Source organism: Miniopterus natalensis, chromosome 8, assembly GCF_054644295.1.
Source record: "Miniopterus natalensis isolate mMinNat1 chromosome 8, mMinNat1.hap1, whole genome shotgun sequence".
Classification (NCBI taxonomy): Eukaryota; Metazoa; Chordata; class Mammalia; order Chiroptera; family Miniopteridae; genus Miniopterus; species Miniopterus natalensis.
Genome location: NC_142088.1, coordinates 67646077 through 67662952, shown reverse-complemented (window position 1 = coordinate 67662952; position 16876 = coordinate 67646077). Strand labels below are relative to the sequence as shown.

Genomic DNA, 16876 nt, shown 5'->3' with positions numbered 1-16876 from the left:
ACTTAGTCTGTTACAGTCTCTCATAAATGGGTCTGATTTCTCTGCACATATTCCTGATCTTGTGATGAGTGAGAGCTGAGGCCATCTTTCATCCCAGATCATGCCTGATGCTCTTACACACTGAGATTTACACTTGGCACGCAACAAGGAAAGGCACTAAAGGGTTGAAAAGTAGCAGCAGAGTGGGAAACAGCACAGATCCAGAGCAGGAAGCCAGGGAACGGAGTGCGAGCGTGAGTGGGACCGATGAGCCCGTGAGTCGGAGGGCAGGTCTCAGGCTGGATGGACTGCTCCCTTCCCCGCCCCTGTAACCACGCGTCACACGCCAGCGTTGCACACCAAGGGGAGGGCCTCGCGGGGGACTCTGTCGGGATGGGCGTGGGGCTGGGAGGGAAAGGGCCGCCTGAAGGGTTTAGCTCTCAGGGTTGCATCCCCAGGAAGCCCCAGCCCCAGGCTGCAGGAGAGAAATAGGGAGAAATCTGTAGATTCAGGAACCTCACCCCTGGGGTCTCACACTCATGAGGGGAAGTCTGACCTTTTCTTGCCGGTGCACTTTGGCAGCCAGAGCTTTTGTCCAACATGGTTTCCCTTCCCCACTTCATCTCATAATCAGAACTTGCTTTTTAGAGGGAACCTATCCCATGTAGTTTGGGAATGAAAGCGACCCCTCTCCCTTCCAGAGAAGGGCATATAACCAGCCCCTCGAATGAGAGCACCCATTCCCCTAACTTCAGTGACTAACTCAGGGACAGACTTGTGAATCCAGATGGTATAATTTAAGTTCCTCCTGGACCTTGTGCTAGAACTAAACAGAAAGAGGACTCTTCTCTGTGAACATTAACTGTAAGGATGACATAACCTAGAGCATCTTGCCACCATATGGAAATGTCTATGAAAAGAAAATTGAGCTGATAAGTGAATTGAAATGGTCTTGATGCTGTTGATGGACCTCCTGGATACAGTCTTACCTGAAGTCCACCTCTGAACTTTGTAATTACATAGGCCAATTTCTTCCTTTTTTCCTTCCTTGTCCCTTCTTCTTTTATCCTAAGCTGCTTGGTGCTCAATTTCTGTCATTTGCAACCAAAACGTCCTGAATAAAGTATCACCTTATATACATACCTAATACTAAACAGACTGACACCACATATGGAATATATTAATAGTAAATTAAATATGTGAATATAAGATTTAGTTTATCTATCCAACTGATGTATACTATGTGCAAAAACTATGCTAGATACTAGAGATCACATTAGGAACAAGATAGACAATATGGTTGACTTACCCCATATTGGCTTTATTAATATTAAATTAGGAATTTTGTGAGCATAACATTCAGATAATTTACTCAACAATTGCCCCCTATATACCATGATAATGCTATGATAAAAGAGTGAACAAGACAGATATGGTTCCTTTCCTCATGAAATGTAACTCTCTGCCTCAGTTTCCTCATTTATGAAATGGGTATAATACTAATTACTACTTCCCAAGTTTGTTGTCACTTAATGATATATATAAAATGCTTAGACTAATGTCTGGTGCATGGTCAAAGCCCAATAAATGGTAGATTGTAGTTTTTAATACTGAGATTTTTGGATATTAAATCTTCTTTTCTGTCTGGCTGTTTGACTTTCTACTGCAACAAGAAGTAGTTTTGGGGGTCAGATAAAACTGGCTCATATCCTGCTTTCAGTTACTAACTAAAAGACTTTGGACAAATCATTTAATTTCTGAGTCTCTCAGTTTACTCATCAGTAAAATGTAAAATGGAATAGTAATACTTTTCTTTAGAAGGCACATAGAAGGTATTTATTATTATTAATCCACTTATAGAAATGGAATGATAAATTGCTTGAGAGAAATCATCTCAGAGGAAGTAGGAGTAGCCCTGGTGATTTTTGTGAATAGCACTCAGAATCTCCACCTAGTCCAGTTCTCACACATGTCACCAGGATATGTCTGGGAACAGAAGAAGGAAAATTATCTTGAGGGTGGGAGACTGGGTGAGGGTAATGACCCAAAGTGGCCTTGTGCAAATGAGAAATCAGTTTGTTTAAACGTATAAAGTTTTTGCATTTCCATCTATGGTAATTCAGCTTATTTCACCGTGAAGAAGTTTTTAATGACCTACCTGTTAAATTACTCCCAGCCCTCTTTTCCCCACCTGTCATGCCAATAAGAAATGGCTGGTTTATTCTGTGGCTTCATGTGTCCCCCCCCCCCCACCCTACCTCCCCCTCCCTGCCACCCAGTGAGGTCAGTGCCACTAGCTGGAGAAGCACAGCCTCACGGCATTCTAAGTGGCAGTGGACTTGGAAGTGATGTCCTACTCAATGCCGTGTCACAAAGGGGTGGCCCCTGCAAGGGCCCCACAGCACTGGAGTGGGAACAGGCCAGGCTCTCCCTGCCTAATTTGGTAAATTTTTGCTAGAGGCAAAATATATTATGTAATTCTGTCACCAAGATGAAGGCAGGATAAAGAAGACAAGTACATCAGTCAGGGCAATAAACCCCAAAGAAGTATACCCCACCAGGCTGTCCCAGGAAGATGCTGGCAGAAGGAGAGCCAGATACCGCAAACCAAGCACAGGCGTCGATAGGCTGAGAAGGGGGTGACAGAGAGAGGAAGGAAGGCAGCTTGGTCACAGAGTGAACTGCATGCATCTGGGAAATAAGGGTGGTGGGAGCTTTAGGACTGGGCACCCCACAGTCTTTTAATACGACCAGGATGAGACATACGGGCATGGAAGCTGCTGGAGTTGACCTGGAGCCGCTGCAGGGGCCATATGGTTTCCCTGCCCCATAAAAGTCACTAAGTGAGGAAGTAATTTATTGCTCGAGATCACTGTCCGCACCAGAGTATCCTGGTGTGCTCCTTCATTGTTTCCTTAATAAGGGAATGGGAGAGGAGCTGGGCTGTGAGCCGGTGGGGCCGAGCGGGTGGCTTCGGCTTTATTTGTTCTGTTAGAGCGTGTTGTTGGAGGGGAGGAAGACTGGGAAGCCTGATGCTTCTGCAGCTCAGTCCACAGGGGTTTTCTCTGCCCGGCAGCTCTCTAATTTGTGGGAGAGGGAGAGCTGGGATGGTAAAGAGGAAAAAGGGGTCATGAACTTCAAATACATAACTTGGGATTTGCACAGTTTGAAGAGAGGATAGTTCATAAATGGCAAACCATTCTGCAGCCTGGGGAAGGAGGCCAATAGATCCTAATGAATTGGTGCCATAAAGGAGAGGACTGGTTCCTCCCACACACACAGATGATGAAACATCAAAACAAAGGCTGCTGATAACCTTTGCGGGAAGCCGGGGTTCTGACCCTGAGTCCTTCCCAGGAATCTGCCGTTTCACCCTCAGCTTCACACAAAGGCTCTGAAGCTGAGCTGGGAGACCAGGCAGCCGGTAACCTTGAAAATTTGCTGGTACAACTGATGATCTTTTCTTTCTCTTCCACTTCTTCTTCTTCTTCTTTTTTTTAAATATGTCTTTATTGATTTCAGAGAGAGGAAAGGAAAGGGAGAGAGAGACAGAAACATCAATGATGAGAGAGTCATTGATCGAGCCCACAATCCGGGCATGTGCCCTGACTGGGAATCGAACCCTGATCGCCTGGATCCTAGGTCGACGCTCAACCGCTGAGCCACGCCTGGCCGGGCACTTCTTCTTCTTTTTCTGAAATAGCCCCAAGCTTTGCAGCAGCAGTTATTTCAGTGGCTAGTCCTAGGTTCCTTACCCAAGTCTTATCTGAAGATGTTATCTGCATGTGCTTGAGACAGGAACATTGCTCCAACACCTTGTCTGAGCTCCTTCTGCTTTTAGTGCAAAAACACCTGTCCTGACACTAAGAACATTTTGACCTCCTGATTTTTAGGCTCTCTGAAACAGATTCTGCTGAATTGCTACGTGAGCATTAAAAAAAGCTTCCTCAGAGTGTTCTTGACTTAGCCCTGAGAATTGTAACGATCACCTGGCCAAGTGAACACTAAGGTCGCTTGTCAGCCCTTTGGCAGGAAGGATTTTAAGAAGTTAGACCCATGTTCAGATGTGTCCAAATGCTACCTCAGAACATACACTTTGCATGGGCCTATAGAGCCCGTGCACCCCAGAAGGGTCTGTCTTCTCTCAGGTTAAATCACATACATTAACCATATCCTCTTAGGCCCCTGCCCATGGAACCTTCCAGCCTCAGGTAATTAAAGAACTAGGTACCACCTAGATGGGTTTGTGTCTGGGAAGGAGGAGATGGAAATCTGGAGGAGACTGCACACTCCAGCCGTGCCTCTAAATGGTGCTCATTTGTCCTTCGAGGGTGGTCTGGGAAGAGCGGTGGCTACAAGTCACATGTAGGACTCGGAAGAGAGGGGTGCGGGTCTTCCTGCTCTGCCCCGTGTGTCTGTTTTAACACTTGTAATTGTCCAACCTTGACCTCCTCAATGAAATTATTTTGCTTTATGGATAGATCAGGGACTGTGGAGTAAGGTGAAGAAGGTGTAAATCCCAGATGTATTGCTACCTAGCTGTGTGACTTTGGGCAAATTTCTTAATCTCTCTGAGCCCAGTTTCCTATGCTAAAAAGCAGGGCTCATAATACTGACCTCAACTGGATTGTTGTGAGGATCAAAATCTGGGGCGTGTCTGTGAAGAACCTGGGATGAGTCCACCGTGTGTCATCCAGCGGGAGCTCTCTCCTGCTCTCCTTAACACATGAGGGGCCAAGGCTCCCCTTATTCAGTTCATCATTCCTCAATTCAAAATCATGTCCCTTTCTTTTCTCCAAAAGCCGTTCTTCCCGTGGGTAGATTTCCAAAAGCTCCCATTAATAAAACAAATATAGCTTTGGGAGGGATAGTGTCCATTAACACTTTAGCTTGAACTAGTTCAGGGACTAGCTAGGTTGGTGATGACAAGGAGCATGGGGGCAGAGAGTGGAGGCTTTTCTAGGACAGGGTGCTCCACTCTTGACTGTGACAGAGGGGAAACAGACAGTGGGGAGAAACTTGGAGAAGTGTTGAGTAGAGAGGGACAAATAGAAGAATCAAGAACCGTGAGAAATTGGGAAGGGAGAAGAGAGGAGGCATGATGGGCATAGTGTTAGCTCCAGACAGGAGGGCGGAAGCATGCGGGGCTGAGCGAGAGCATGCAGGGAGGAGAGGAGACTGTCAGAACCAGTTTAGTGGGTTAGAGGGTAAAAAGTGAGGCTTTGGAGCCACATAAGCTAGATGTGTTCCTTGCCTGGGACACTAGCCACCTGATCTTGGGCAATCTATGCATTTCCAATGACATGTCAGTTACCACATCTGTAAAGGAGATGATACCTAACTGGAAGGGCTGACTCAGGAGGTCCTGCAAAGTGCCCAGAACATGCAGGCTCTCAATAGATGATCCACTGCATACCATTACCATCTTCCTCCTTATTGTCTGCTGACAGAGGGGACTCTGGGTAGCCTGGGGACTTGAGGAGAGGGACCATGTTTGGAGGAGCCTCTGTGGGACAGTGGAAGTGAGATGGAATGGATTAATAGTAGACCAGGTCCATGGTGCTCAGTGATGTCCAACAACATCCCCAGCCTAGGATCAGAACTACAGAACACAGAACCAGGGGAGGGGTCCAGGAGTGGGGCCTGTCCTTCAGACCCAGCAGATGGTTACAGGAGGACAGGGAAAAGGCTGCTCCTGTGGTCTGTCCTGCCGACAGCTGTACAAGGGGAAGGCAGAGGGTTGAATCCAAAGAGAGCAAGATGGTGAAAAGTCAACACTATGGTGAGTAGCAGGATATTGTCAGGAGGGAGCAGCCTCAGCTGGGCACCCAGCAGGGAAGCAGCCCAGAAACACTAAGGTGAAATGAAGCCAGGATGTAGGAACGACAGGGCCAAGAGGTCTGATGCATTGTCAATGGGGATTTTGAAGTCTTGAGAATTCCTGGGTGGCCAGAAATAATATGGACTGCAGTTATCCACGAATGAAGAACTGGGTCTTGGGAGGGTCAGTCATCAAGAAAAGCCGTGATGTGAGGCGAGCCCTAGCAAGTCCACTAGAAAGAGGGGTATGCTTTGACGGGGGCATGGAGGGCCAGATCTTAAACAGAGATGTGCGTATTGCATTTGCCTTTCACGTTACTTATTTATTTTAAACTGAGCCAACATTTTCTTATTTTTATGAAAAAAGTAATCTTGATTTCTGACTTAAGTAGAAAAGCAAGATTATCTGGCAATCCTGCGTCTCTATTCCTATATTGTCAAAACTTCATTGTCCCCATTGGAAGGAAATGTGATTTTTCAGTTTGTCACACTCCCCACCATTCCCTGTTACACCCAACACTGAGGTTAAGTGTCTGTCATTTGTTATTTATTCTTGAACTGTCCTTTGGTTTCTCTATGGTAGGGAAATATATTATGTGTATATAGAAACATGCACCTGGGGGCATTTGAGTTTGTGACCTTGATTTGGAGCAAGGGCTGTACCAATGAAGGTAGGCTTTGATCCAGCAGCAGAAGAGGGGACCCCAGTTGTTCCAGGAGCACCTCCTAACCATAGTGCCAAGTAGAGAAGGAGCATAGGGAGGCAGAAGTAATGGGTGAGAACAGACTAAGAGGGTGAAGGAGCATTACAAAAATAAGGGAGCCACTGTCTCGAGGGCTACCTACTTGGTTCCCTTGAGAACCTTGTTCATTCAAAGTAGTTGTGTCTACTCCCCTCCCTGTCATGAGAACTGAGCCAATGGTACTCAGGGCTTTGTGGCAGATCCTTCTGGTTGCCTGTCCAGTGGGGGGCTCTGAGGCCCCAACTCCATCTACTTCTTTTTTGTTGGCAGAATTCACCTTCTACTATAGAAGCTGAAAAGGTTAGATTTTCATGTTTTTCAGTCTTCCTTACTACTAAAGCTTGGGCACTGACTTGGTCTGTTCAATACTAAGTAACGGACTAAGTAACCATAGACTGAGTGGCTTATAAACAACAGACATTTATTTCTCACAGTTCTGCAGGCTGGGAAGCCCAAGTTCATGGCACTGGCATACTTAGTGTCTGATGAGGGCCTGCTTCCTCAGAGACAGCGCCCTCTCACTGTCATCCCGTGGAGGAAGGGGCGAGCGAGCTTTCTGGGCCCTCTTTTACAAGAGCAGCAATCCCATCCAGAATAGGTCTGCCTGTATGCTCTACTCACCTCCCAAAGGTCTACCTCCTGGTATCATCATCTTGGGGGTTATAATTTCAACATATGAATTTGGGGAATGGGTGGGCAAACATTCATTCTGTAGCAGGGGCTTTGAGGAAAGACTTTCTTTCCTAGTAAAGCATGGCTCATGAGAGGAAGCATCGGTCTTCTCCAGCCAGGTGCTAGTGTGTTCACCTAGAACGCCTTCACCGCGACACCCATCTTGTGTCTGTGGGAGGAAACACTGAAGGCTCAGCCAGAGCTGAGGCTGGCAAGGTGGAAAGCTGCCAAGAGCCTGGGTCCTTGATGACATTTTTGAGGCCCTGAAACAACCTTGTACCATGTACCTTTGGAATTTTTTTTAATGTGCAACCATACATTTTTGTCACTGTTGAGGATTTTAAAATTAGATATACTGTTACTTGCAGTCAAAAGCATCCTAATGGATACAGACTTTATTCAGAACTGGGCTTATTAATGGGGTACACAGGCTAGTGAGCTGGGGGTGCTCCCAGCAACTGGATAAACAGTGTATTTTCCTAGTGGATCCATTTAACTTCATGATAGGTTAAATCGTACTTTCATATGAAAACATGCATTGATATTATTGCTATAGAGTATAAAATTCACAAGATGAAACAGGAGTCTGAGACTTCTTCCAAGCAAGGATCCCAGGGGCTTGGGGATATTACATGTTGTCAGCACACGGTGTTTCTCTTTCTATTGAGCATAAGCTATAAAACAATTTAAACTAAGCTGCAGTTGGAGAGACTAAGTTAGACACATGGAAGAATTGTGTCTATTGTGATTATTAAAGGGATTCTAAATTGGAACTGTGACAGGACACTGAAATGTCAGAGCTTTGGAAGTTTTAAAGAGAAGGTATTGTGGCTTCAAACGCAGTTTTGCCTGGACTAGTTTACTCAGCTTTCTAGGTCCTCGCCAGGGTCTTCCCATTGTTTTGAATTTGTGACGAATAATGATTTTTTTCAGACGATGATTGCTTTCCAGATCCTCCAATGTTTCTTTGGCCATTTATCCTTTGTTTTAATTCAATGTGCTGCTCAAAAGGCTGCCTTGGAGTTTCCCTTTAAGTAGTTAATGTGAATGAAAGCAGAAAATTGCCAGGAGTCAGCCAAATGTTGAGACAGATTGTAAATACCTGTAGGGGAAGTATTTGAGCATTTCCGATAGGAAGGATACTGTAAATTTTACATGCAGGGGCTCTGCATCAAAGCCCAAATCCCAGTTTTTCTTCCTACTTTGAGGCTTCTTAGACGAGGTCAGCACAAAGGACCTTCTGTTTCCACGGGCATTTACATCACCACTCGATCTTGTTATTTCTGACTTGGTGCCAATCATATTGAGAATTTCTCGAGGGGAGTAAAAAAGAGTAACCAAAGCAGCTTTGCCTCCTTGACAGTGAAGAACGGAAAGAAAAGGCTCTCTCCGAGACAGATTTTGCTTTTCTTCCTTTCTTTTAGTTGTATGTTTTAACTTGACACTCTGCCTTTGACAACCCCAGGACTCCAAGCTGATGAAAAGCTGAGTTAATTTTCTCTTCCATGGCTCAACCTCACGTTGATTTTTTTTAAACAGGAGTTTTGAAGAGGAGTTGGTTTATGGGATGGGCCCACCAGGCTCCTTCGCTGGGTTACACACCCATACTCCAGGCCCTTAGACTGAAGTCGTGGCTATTTCCCTTTGGTTCTGTCAGCAGTGGTGGGTGCAGCAGGTGACACAGGAGGTGGAAGAAGGGATGGGAATGTCTCTGACAATCTTCGTTCTGGGGGCGTCTGCTCCCCCTTCTGAAGAAGGCTTATCCTGTGCTGGCTTGCTTCCCCAGATCAGACCAGCTCTGTTGGGCTCTAGCAGTTCTCTGCTCCAGCCCCTAGTCTCTCAGAAAGCTAGAGTGGGTCCTTCTTTCCTTAACCACTCATTTCCTTAACCACCAATCTGTCAACACATTGGTTAACACCTCATCATTGTTGCAATAGCCAACATCTTGGGGGGACCTTCTATACCATTTCTTAGGAGGAGTGGAGGGAGTGGTTAAGAGCATGGCGTCTGAAGCACAGCTGCTCAGGGTTGAATCCTGGCTAAATGACCTGGAGAGTAGCAGCCTACCAGCGTCTTGTGAGCATTGAATGAGCTATGGCACCCCTAAAGCTCTGCTTAGTACCGGGGAGGACAGGACAAGCTGGTAGATGGTCACCACTGTCATGAGTCACTCACAGACATGGACGCCCTTTCCATGGAGCTCTTGTCCTTTCCTGGGGATTTTCTTTCCTTTTCTCCTACCAGAACCCTCTTCTGCCCACCTCAGTGATACACCAAGTGAGCATCCAATATCTGCCAGGAGCTCTGCACCTGTGCTCCATGCTATGGGGTGACAAAAACATTGAGTGTCATTGGGCCTTCAGGGGGTCTGCTGTCTGAATGGAACTGTATGCTGACACACACAACACCGGGCAGGACTAATGTATGCTGATTTGTGTGCCAGCCAGTGGGAGGAAGATGGGGGAGTCCGCATGCTAGGAAGCATGTGAAGAAAGGCTACCTCCCATCCAGGGTCTGCAGCAGAATCCTGGGTAAATCATTGTCCTTCTTGGGGCCTCACTTTTCCCATCTGTAAAACCAGTGGGTTAGTCAATAGTTTTCAAACTTTTTAGACGAGGGCCCACAGTAAGAAGTGCCCATAATTGTACATCATGACCCTCTGAACTACATGCATAACTGAAACACAAGTTTTACAAAACAATATTTATCCTTACTATGTGAAATTCTGTTTCCCATTCATTTTTAAAAAGCTGGTCATAATCTTTTATATTGACTTCCTGACCCCCTAATAGTTCAGTTTGAAAAACGCTGGACTAGATGATCCCAAAGGGGCCTTTCAGCCTGAACTTTCTATAATTTTAGATCTTTATAGGCTGTATGGATTTAAGAGAAGAAAGAATAATTAATCTCCTAGGGTAATGATTGGCTAGAGCTCAGCTAGATTATTATTTTTTTAAAATTGTGTATGTGGTCGGCTCCCATACCAGCTTTGTGGAATGCAAGGAAATGGTCTATGGAAAAGAAGAGGCTGATTGTTGGGAATCGCCCACTGGAGCAGATGAGCCTGTGGGCAGTCACAGTGTGCACTGCACATCTGAACTGGGTTTTCATTCATGGGAAGAGAAGAAAGAATCCTGACATCCAAGTTGGCTCCTGCTCTCTAAAGTAAGGGAATTCTGGAAAGAATCTCCTTGGGAGAAAAGAAAAAAGAGAAAAAAGGCCATCTTGTTTTAATCCCTAAATGGCTCCAGCCCTGTGAATTAGGCGACTTGGGAGAAACGACTTCGTTGCCTGTGTAAATGTTTGCTTTTGCTCTAATGTGTTTGTCCATTTGCTTGACCGCTCAGGAGATAGTCATCTAGAAACACAAGCTTCAGGAGAAACTGAGAAAACAAGTAGAACAAACAAAACCCACTACTCCCACCTCCCAGACAAAACCAACCTGTGCCCTCCCACTCCAACATTCGTTGTCCTTTAGTTTACTTTTCACAGAGAAAACACACATCCAGCAGCCCTTTGGGACTATGCTCTGTGTCGGGCTTATGAACACCCAGGAGACTTTCTCTCTCTCAATTTCTCTCTCTCTCTCTCTCTCTCTCAGATGGCTCTCTCTTGCTCTTTGCGCTGTAAGGAAACGTCTGGAATTTTCAGTGATTATCTGAGATCAAATGGCTTTTTTAATATCCTGAGCCTTTCAGAGGGCTCCCCTCGGTCAGGAGCAAAGTGACATCGGCTCCTATAGTGACAGGCTCTTTCGGAAAATATCAGCCAGGAGTTTCATGGATGCAGGCTTTTGGCATAAGGAAGTCAAGGCTGCTTTTCTGCCTTTCTGTCTGTTGTCTGGATTAGATTTGGGTTGAAAACAGGGTTCTGATTAGTGGGTTGGGCAAATTTCTGAATTTCCCGTACCTCGGTAAAATACGGTTGATAACAGTATTGAATATAGAAGATTAAATTGTACAATGCATATATGATGTTTAGAACCATGTGGTAAGTTACTCACTAAAGAGCAGCCGCTAGTTCTACTGTTGACCTATATATACCCCAGGAAGGTAGACTGTTCAAAGATGGAGTGATGCTAGGAGATACCGCTTGCTTGAGGCCACCTTGCAGGTCCAGGTGGCTGGAACCAAGATAGTGTTTCAGCTCCTCTGACCCAGCACATCCATCCAACTGAGGCATGGGAGGGAGGCGGCCATGGGGTCTTGGTGAAAAGGGGGCAAGAGTGGGTCTTAGGGAAACAGGGATAGAGGCACCGACCCTGCAGAACTGCTAAAAAGATGAGCTAATCAGTGGAGAAAGCATTTGATTGGAACTTGGCACATAGTAGGGGCTGGATAAATGGTGACCATAACAATAGCCTTCTCTGGTAACAGCTGGGCCCCTTTGTCAGACCTTCAGGCTTTCTTAATTCAGAGCCTTCCTCAAGGTAAGGAAATGGGAGTTTGCTTGAACACAATGGCCTTTTTAAGGCAGCTCAGATGTTTATCTTACTCCAATATTTACCCTATTGAATAGGATTTGGGTGGCTTACTTTCCTATTTCTCTGGGGAGTGAGGTTTCACTGTGTTAAGTTGAATATCAACTTTTAAATGAAAAATGGATAAAACTGAGAGAAAAGCCTCTTTTGACCCAGGGGACAAAAAGACTCTGGTAAAATCTGGCCCGGATTCTTCTCCACCCACAACCTTGGGGGCAGGGAGCCCAGGGAAAAGCTGGAAGGAGTTTGGATTGGCTGAAACAACCACAAAGGTTTAGCAGGAACCCTGTCCAGGCCTGAGGCCGGGAGCACCTGGAATGTTCTAGCATCTGATCGCATAGCAGAGGATGGTAACGAGTCCTGAGCCCAGAGCAGCTGCTGACAACCAGAGCTCCCATCCCCAACCTCCAGGGGACCCAGGTCTGGCCAGCCTTCCTATCTGAGCCTGCGTTAAACCCTACTCCACCTATTAAGTTTTTTTTCCAGTTTCGCTGAAATTAGCCCCAGGACGTTAAACCCTACTCCACCTATTAAGTTTTTTTTCCAGTTTCGCTGAAATCAGCCCCAGGAAATAGGATCTGTGATAACAGCTTCTTCAAGTAAGAAGGACAATGGCCAAATTAGTCCCGTGGGTGTAGGTATGTGTTCAGCTATCAATATCGCCTTAGAATTAAAGACTTTAATTTACAGTATCCTTCAGAACCACCACCAAAAATTTCATATTCAAATCTATTCAACATATTCAAAAGTTTTGAGCCCGGCCATATGGCTCAATTAGCTGAGCGTCATCCCAGGCACCAGGAGGTCACGGGTTGATTTCTGTTCGGGGCTTGATCCCCAGCGCGGGGCGTGCAGGAGGCAGCTGATGGAGGTTTCTCTCTCATCCGTTTCTCTCTCTCTCTCCCTTTCCCTTCTCTCTGAAGTCAATAAAAACATTTAAAAAAAAAGTTTTGAGTGTTCTTTGCCAGGACAGTCAAGCACTGTATGTAATTTTATTCAGTTAATCTTCTCAATAAGTCTACAAAACAGGGTTTTACAGATGAAGAAATGGAGGCAAAGCAAAATCAGGTCACTTTGTGATTAATGGCTAGCGAGTGACAGAGCCAGGGTTTTGAAATGTGTCTGTACAGCTCTCAGCACCAGATTCCCCTTCGAGTAGCTCTGGGACACTAAGGATGCAGTAGGTGTGTCAGTGTTTTGTTTTGGGCTGCAAATTAGGCTCTGGGGCTGAGTTTGTCTTTGTCAGCAATTTATTTAACACAAGTTCACTGCGGGAATTTCACAAGCCAATAGCATACAAGATAATGTCTCTTAGTAAGCCGATAAAGAAATAACATACTCCAAGCCAGTAACAGATTAATCGCACTACTGGTTCAGGCAAGGGGAGATGAAAGAAATCAAGTCCAAATTTCGTTGAGGTGCACCTTTTCTGGGAGGTTGATTCTTGTAGAGATGGCTTAATCAACCGGTTTAACCAACCAGGAGCTGACTTCCAGCTGTCGGTGCAAAAATGAAGGTCCCTGGTTGCTAGAGCACGTTGCTAGGAAATGATGGTGCAGATGTTGGTGGGCAAGACGTTCTCCTTCACAGGGCTACTGCAGGTTTGCACCATTGCCCATGAAAGTTGCCTTTACCATGGTATGAGCTAATGCCACAGAGGTCTTTGAAGAACTATTTAGATCAGCGAGGGTCACCTTGCCCAGACCCGATGCTCTCGGATGGGCCTCACAAACTCTCAGTATTTATAGCCTAAATGCCTCCTTGCCGTAGTTGCCTCTTCAGATGCTTGTTGTTGACGAGCCCTCAGAGGCTCCCCTCAGCAGCTGGGCTGACTGCTCATCACTAACAACAGATGAGATGATGACATCCTGACACATCTCCCCTCATTTTTATATCAAAACATCTTTACTCTTAAAAACAACTTCATTTTTGCCACAAACAAGTGGATTTGAAATCATATCAAATGAATATACAACATTTACATGATGTGCTGGATTTTATTTCCCTCAAGAAGTTTCTGTGAGGTTAGAGGGACCGGACTGGCCAGATGAGGTGAGAGAAGAGCAATATTGCTCATAAGATTAGGACTCGGGTACCTATGTTGTCTATGTGGTACAAACGAAAATTCTCTACATTTCCAAGGCACTGGGAGGCAGGTAGCACATTCGGTCACTTTCACCCAACCTGAGCAATTTCATTTGTTGCCTTTAGTTGACGAGGGAGCCATGGGCAAGTGGTCCAGTGTGAAAAGATTTCCATTATGCCAGACAGTGGGCATCTTTCTGGAATGCAGCTTTCCTGAAGACTGAGGCTGTGGGAAGAGATAAGATAGACAGTTAGCTGCCCATGAGCTCATGAGAAAAAAACATCTCAAAGCAATGCTTAGGTGTTGCATTAGTAAGGTCCTCCTCCAAATTTCTACCTCCAAACATGAGAATTTCCCCAATGATGTTTAGAAGTCTCTCATAAACACTAATTTGTTTAATCTGCAGGTGTCTACTTAGGATCATCTATGTGCCAGGCACTGTTCTAGAAGCCGGAGATAAAAGAATGAAAGAATGGGTAGATTCAGTGGCATTAACAACAATGACAAAAACTCCAATGTAGTGAAAGACGGTACAAGCAACACTCAAATTAATCAGCAGAGTTGGAGAAACCAGTACTAGATATGCCAATAAACAGGTCTTTCACAAGAAAAGTCTTTCACAAGTGATAAGTGCTATAAACAGAAACAGGTACAGAGGAGTTGCATCACTTGTGTATTAGTTTCTGAAGTTCAACGGTGGCAAAAATCAACTGAGTAAAAATTACCCTTAATAGATTCCTTAAACTTGCCATGTACAGTATACATAATTTTGTTCATACAAGCCTTTACCTCTTGGCATTCAAGAAGCACTGTAACGGACTAAACGAAAGAACAGAAGGAATGCAGAGGTCTGGAGATTTAATCAATTCTTTCCTTAAAGATAAGGGATATAGGCCAGTTTGGGGACAACTGGGCTTAGGTGCCCTGGGGAACTCTGGTTGGAGTTGTCCAGCCAGGCTCATGAACATGGACCTAGCAGACTTAGCTCAGAGCTGGGAAGAGAGAGAGGTTGAAACTCACATTAAGCATCAGGTGCTCCTGCAAAAAGGGCCTAGACTGGCAGTAAAGAAACAAGACCTCTTTTGCACAGTTATGTGGTGAGGTCTTCCTGTAAACTTATCTCTAAGGTGTGAATGAGCTCAGCAACTTCCTCCCACCTCTGAGGGCAGACTGCTGGAATCTCCTGGGTGTCTGGCCCAAAGCAGGAGGCTCTGAAAGGGGGTAAGAGAGGGTGCCGGCACACATAGCTCAACTGCTTTTCACTTAAGTGACTCTATCTCTATGTAGGAATTGGAGACCATGGATGGCTGGAGATAGGATTGAAGATAAGGAGGGGGGAGACACACCATGGCTCCCTCTGGCCATCTGTGTAGTGTGGTCTTCTTCAGGGTCCCCGGGAACTGAAGTGGAGGGCTCTCAAACTTCACTGTCCATAAAAATCATCTGGAGAGTTTATTAAACTGCATAATCATGGACTCTCTCCTCAAAGACTTTGAATCTGCATTACTTTAGCATAAGGTGCTGCACTTTAATAAACACTCCAAGTGCTACTAATATAGGATTCAAATGGCTTACAGGTCCACACAATATAGACATATATTTAAAAACACAGAGAAGATAAAGGTAAGAAGATCCTTTGAGAAACACTGCCCCTAAAGACAGGCCAAAGAACCAAGGCTACAATGTGTGGATGTTTAGTAATGGGCTGTCTTTGGCATTTGCTTTCAGGCTGCACTTGAGAGAAGTTAACAGAAACTGCATGAGAGCCTTGACATTGTACATGCTGAAGAGCTGCTGGGAAGACCAGCCCACCAAGGACAGAGCTTTCCCTCTGGAGACCGCTGGAGCTGAGTTCTGTGTCCCTGGGCAGGGACATCTGTGCTTCTCACTGACTGGTTTGCTGTTATCCCGTAGAATGTGGGGGTCTCCTAACTGATGGACTGGGTTTCTTGGTCTGCTCTCTCCTCTGGGAATCATGGCTAAATTGGTAGCCCACCCCTAGCAATTATGATTTGCACTTGTGTAATGATCAATACCCCAACTCCCAGGCTTCAAGTTAATCTCTTAACTTTTGTTTTCCCTTTGGGCTTTGTTAGTACTCAGTGGTTTTTAGTACATTCACTATGTTATGCAACCATCACCTCTATCTAATTCCAAAACATTTTCATCACCCTAAAAAGAAATTCCTTATCCCATTACACAGTCACTCCCCGTATCTCCTTCCCAACAGCCCCTGGCACCTTCTAATCTACTTTCTGTCTCTGTGGATTTTCCTATTCTGGACATTGCCTATAAATGGAACCACAGAGTTTGTGGTTATTTATGCCTGACTTTTTTCACTTAGCACAATGCTTTCAAGGTTCGTCCATGTTGTATCATGTATCAGTACTTTATTCCTTAGTAATGGCTGAGTAATATTCCATTTTAATAGCTTGACCAAATTTTGTTCATCCATTATCAGTTGGTGGACATTTGGGTAGTTTCATTACTCTTTTTAAAAACTGGAGATAGCTTTTAGCCACCTCAAATTCTTTTTGTAATAAGGCAGAACACAGGCAGTTAAAATTCATCTATATGTGTATCTATATTTAGCTGCATGCATGATTCTGTACAATAATCAATAGAAATAAAATATTGTCATCAGTTCTGAGTTCAGATAAAGTGTGGTTTCTAATTATTCAGCAAAGTATTTATCCATCATTTGTACCCAGTCCCATTTCTCACTTAGAGGTCAAGGCAGCCTGGGAATGTGATCCCTTTGTCCTGGTGATAACCCCTCACCTGATTCACAGCCACTCACAAGCATGGACGCTTCTTCCTCCTCAGAGGCAGGGACAAGAAAAAGGAACAGGATTGGACGCTCTTCCCAAGTCTATTTTGCTCTTTACAACGATGGATGGGTTTCAATCAAAATGAGGTCATGGGCTATTAAGATGACTGCACAGTGTGTGGGGGAGGGTGAGTCACCTGTGTGCATGTGAAATGCCCATGGCTGTTTGGTAGAACTTGGGCTCCAGTCCCTGTTTTCTTCCGGGAGTGGGTTTAAGAGTGGGCAGCAGAGGCATCATTGGAAATGAATGTGCTCCATGCAGGATC

The 16876-nt window shown here is 45.2% G+C and overlaps 1 long non-coding RNA gene across 1 annotated transcript in view; it reads left to right on the top strand.

The window, feature by feature from the left end:
- LOC107531146 (uncharacterized) overlaps positions 1-16395 on the top strand; it is a 172890-nt gene extending 156495 nt beyond the window's left edge. Inside the window, exon 5 of the long non-coding RNA XR_015714905.1 lies at positions 15509-16395. This is a non-coding gene — a long non-coding RNA (uncharacterized LOC107531146). The remainder of the gene's footprint in view (positions 1-15508) is intronic.
- Positions 16396-16876: the final 481 nt, after the last annotated feature.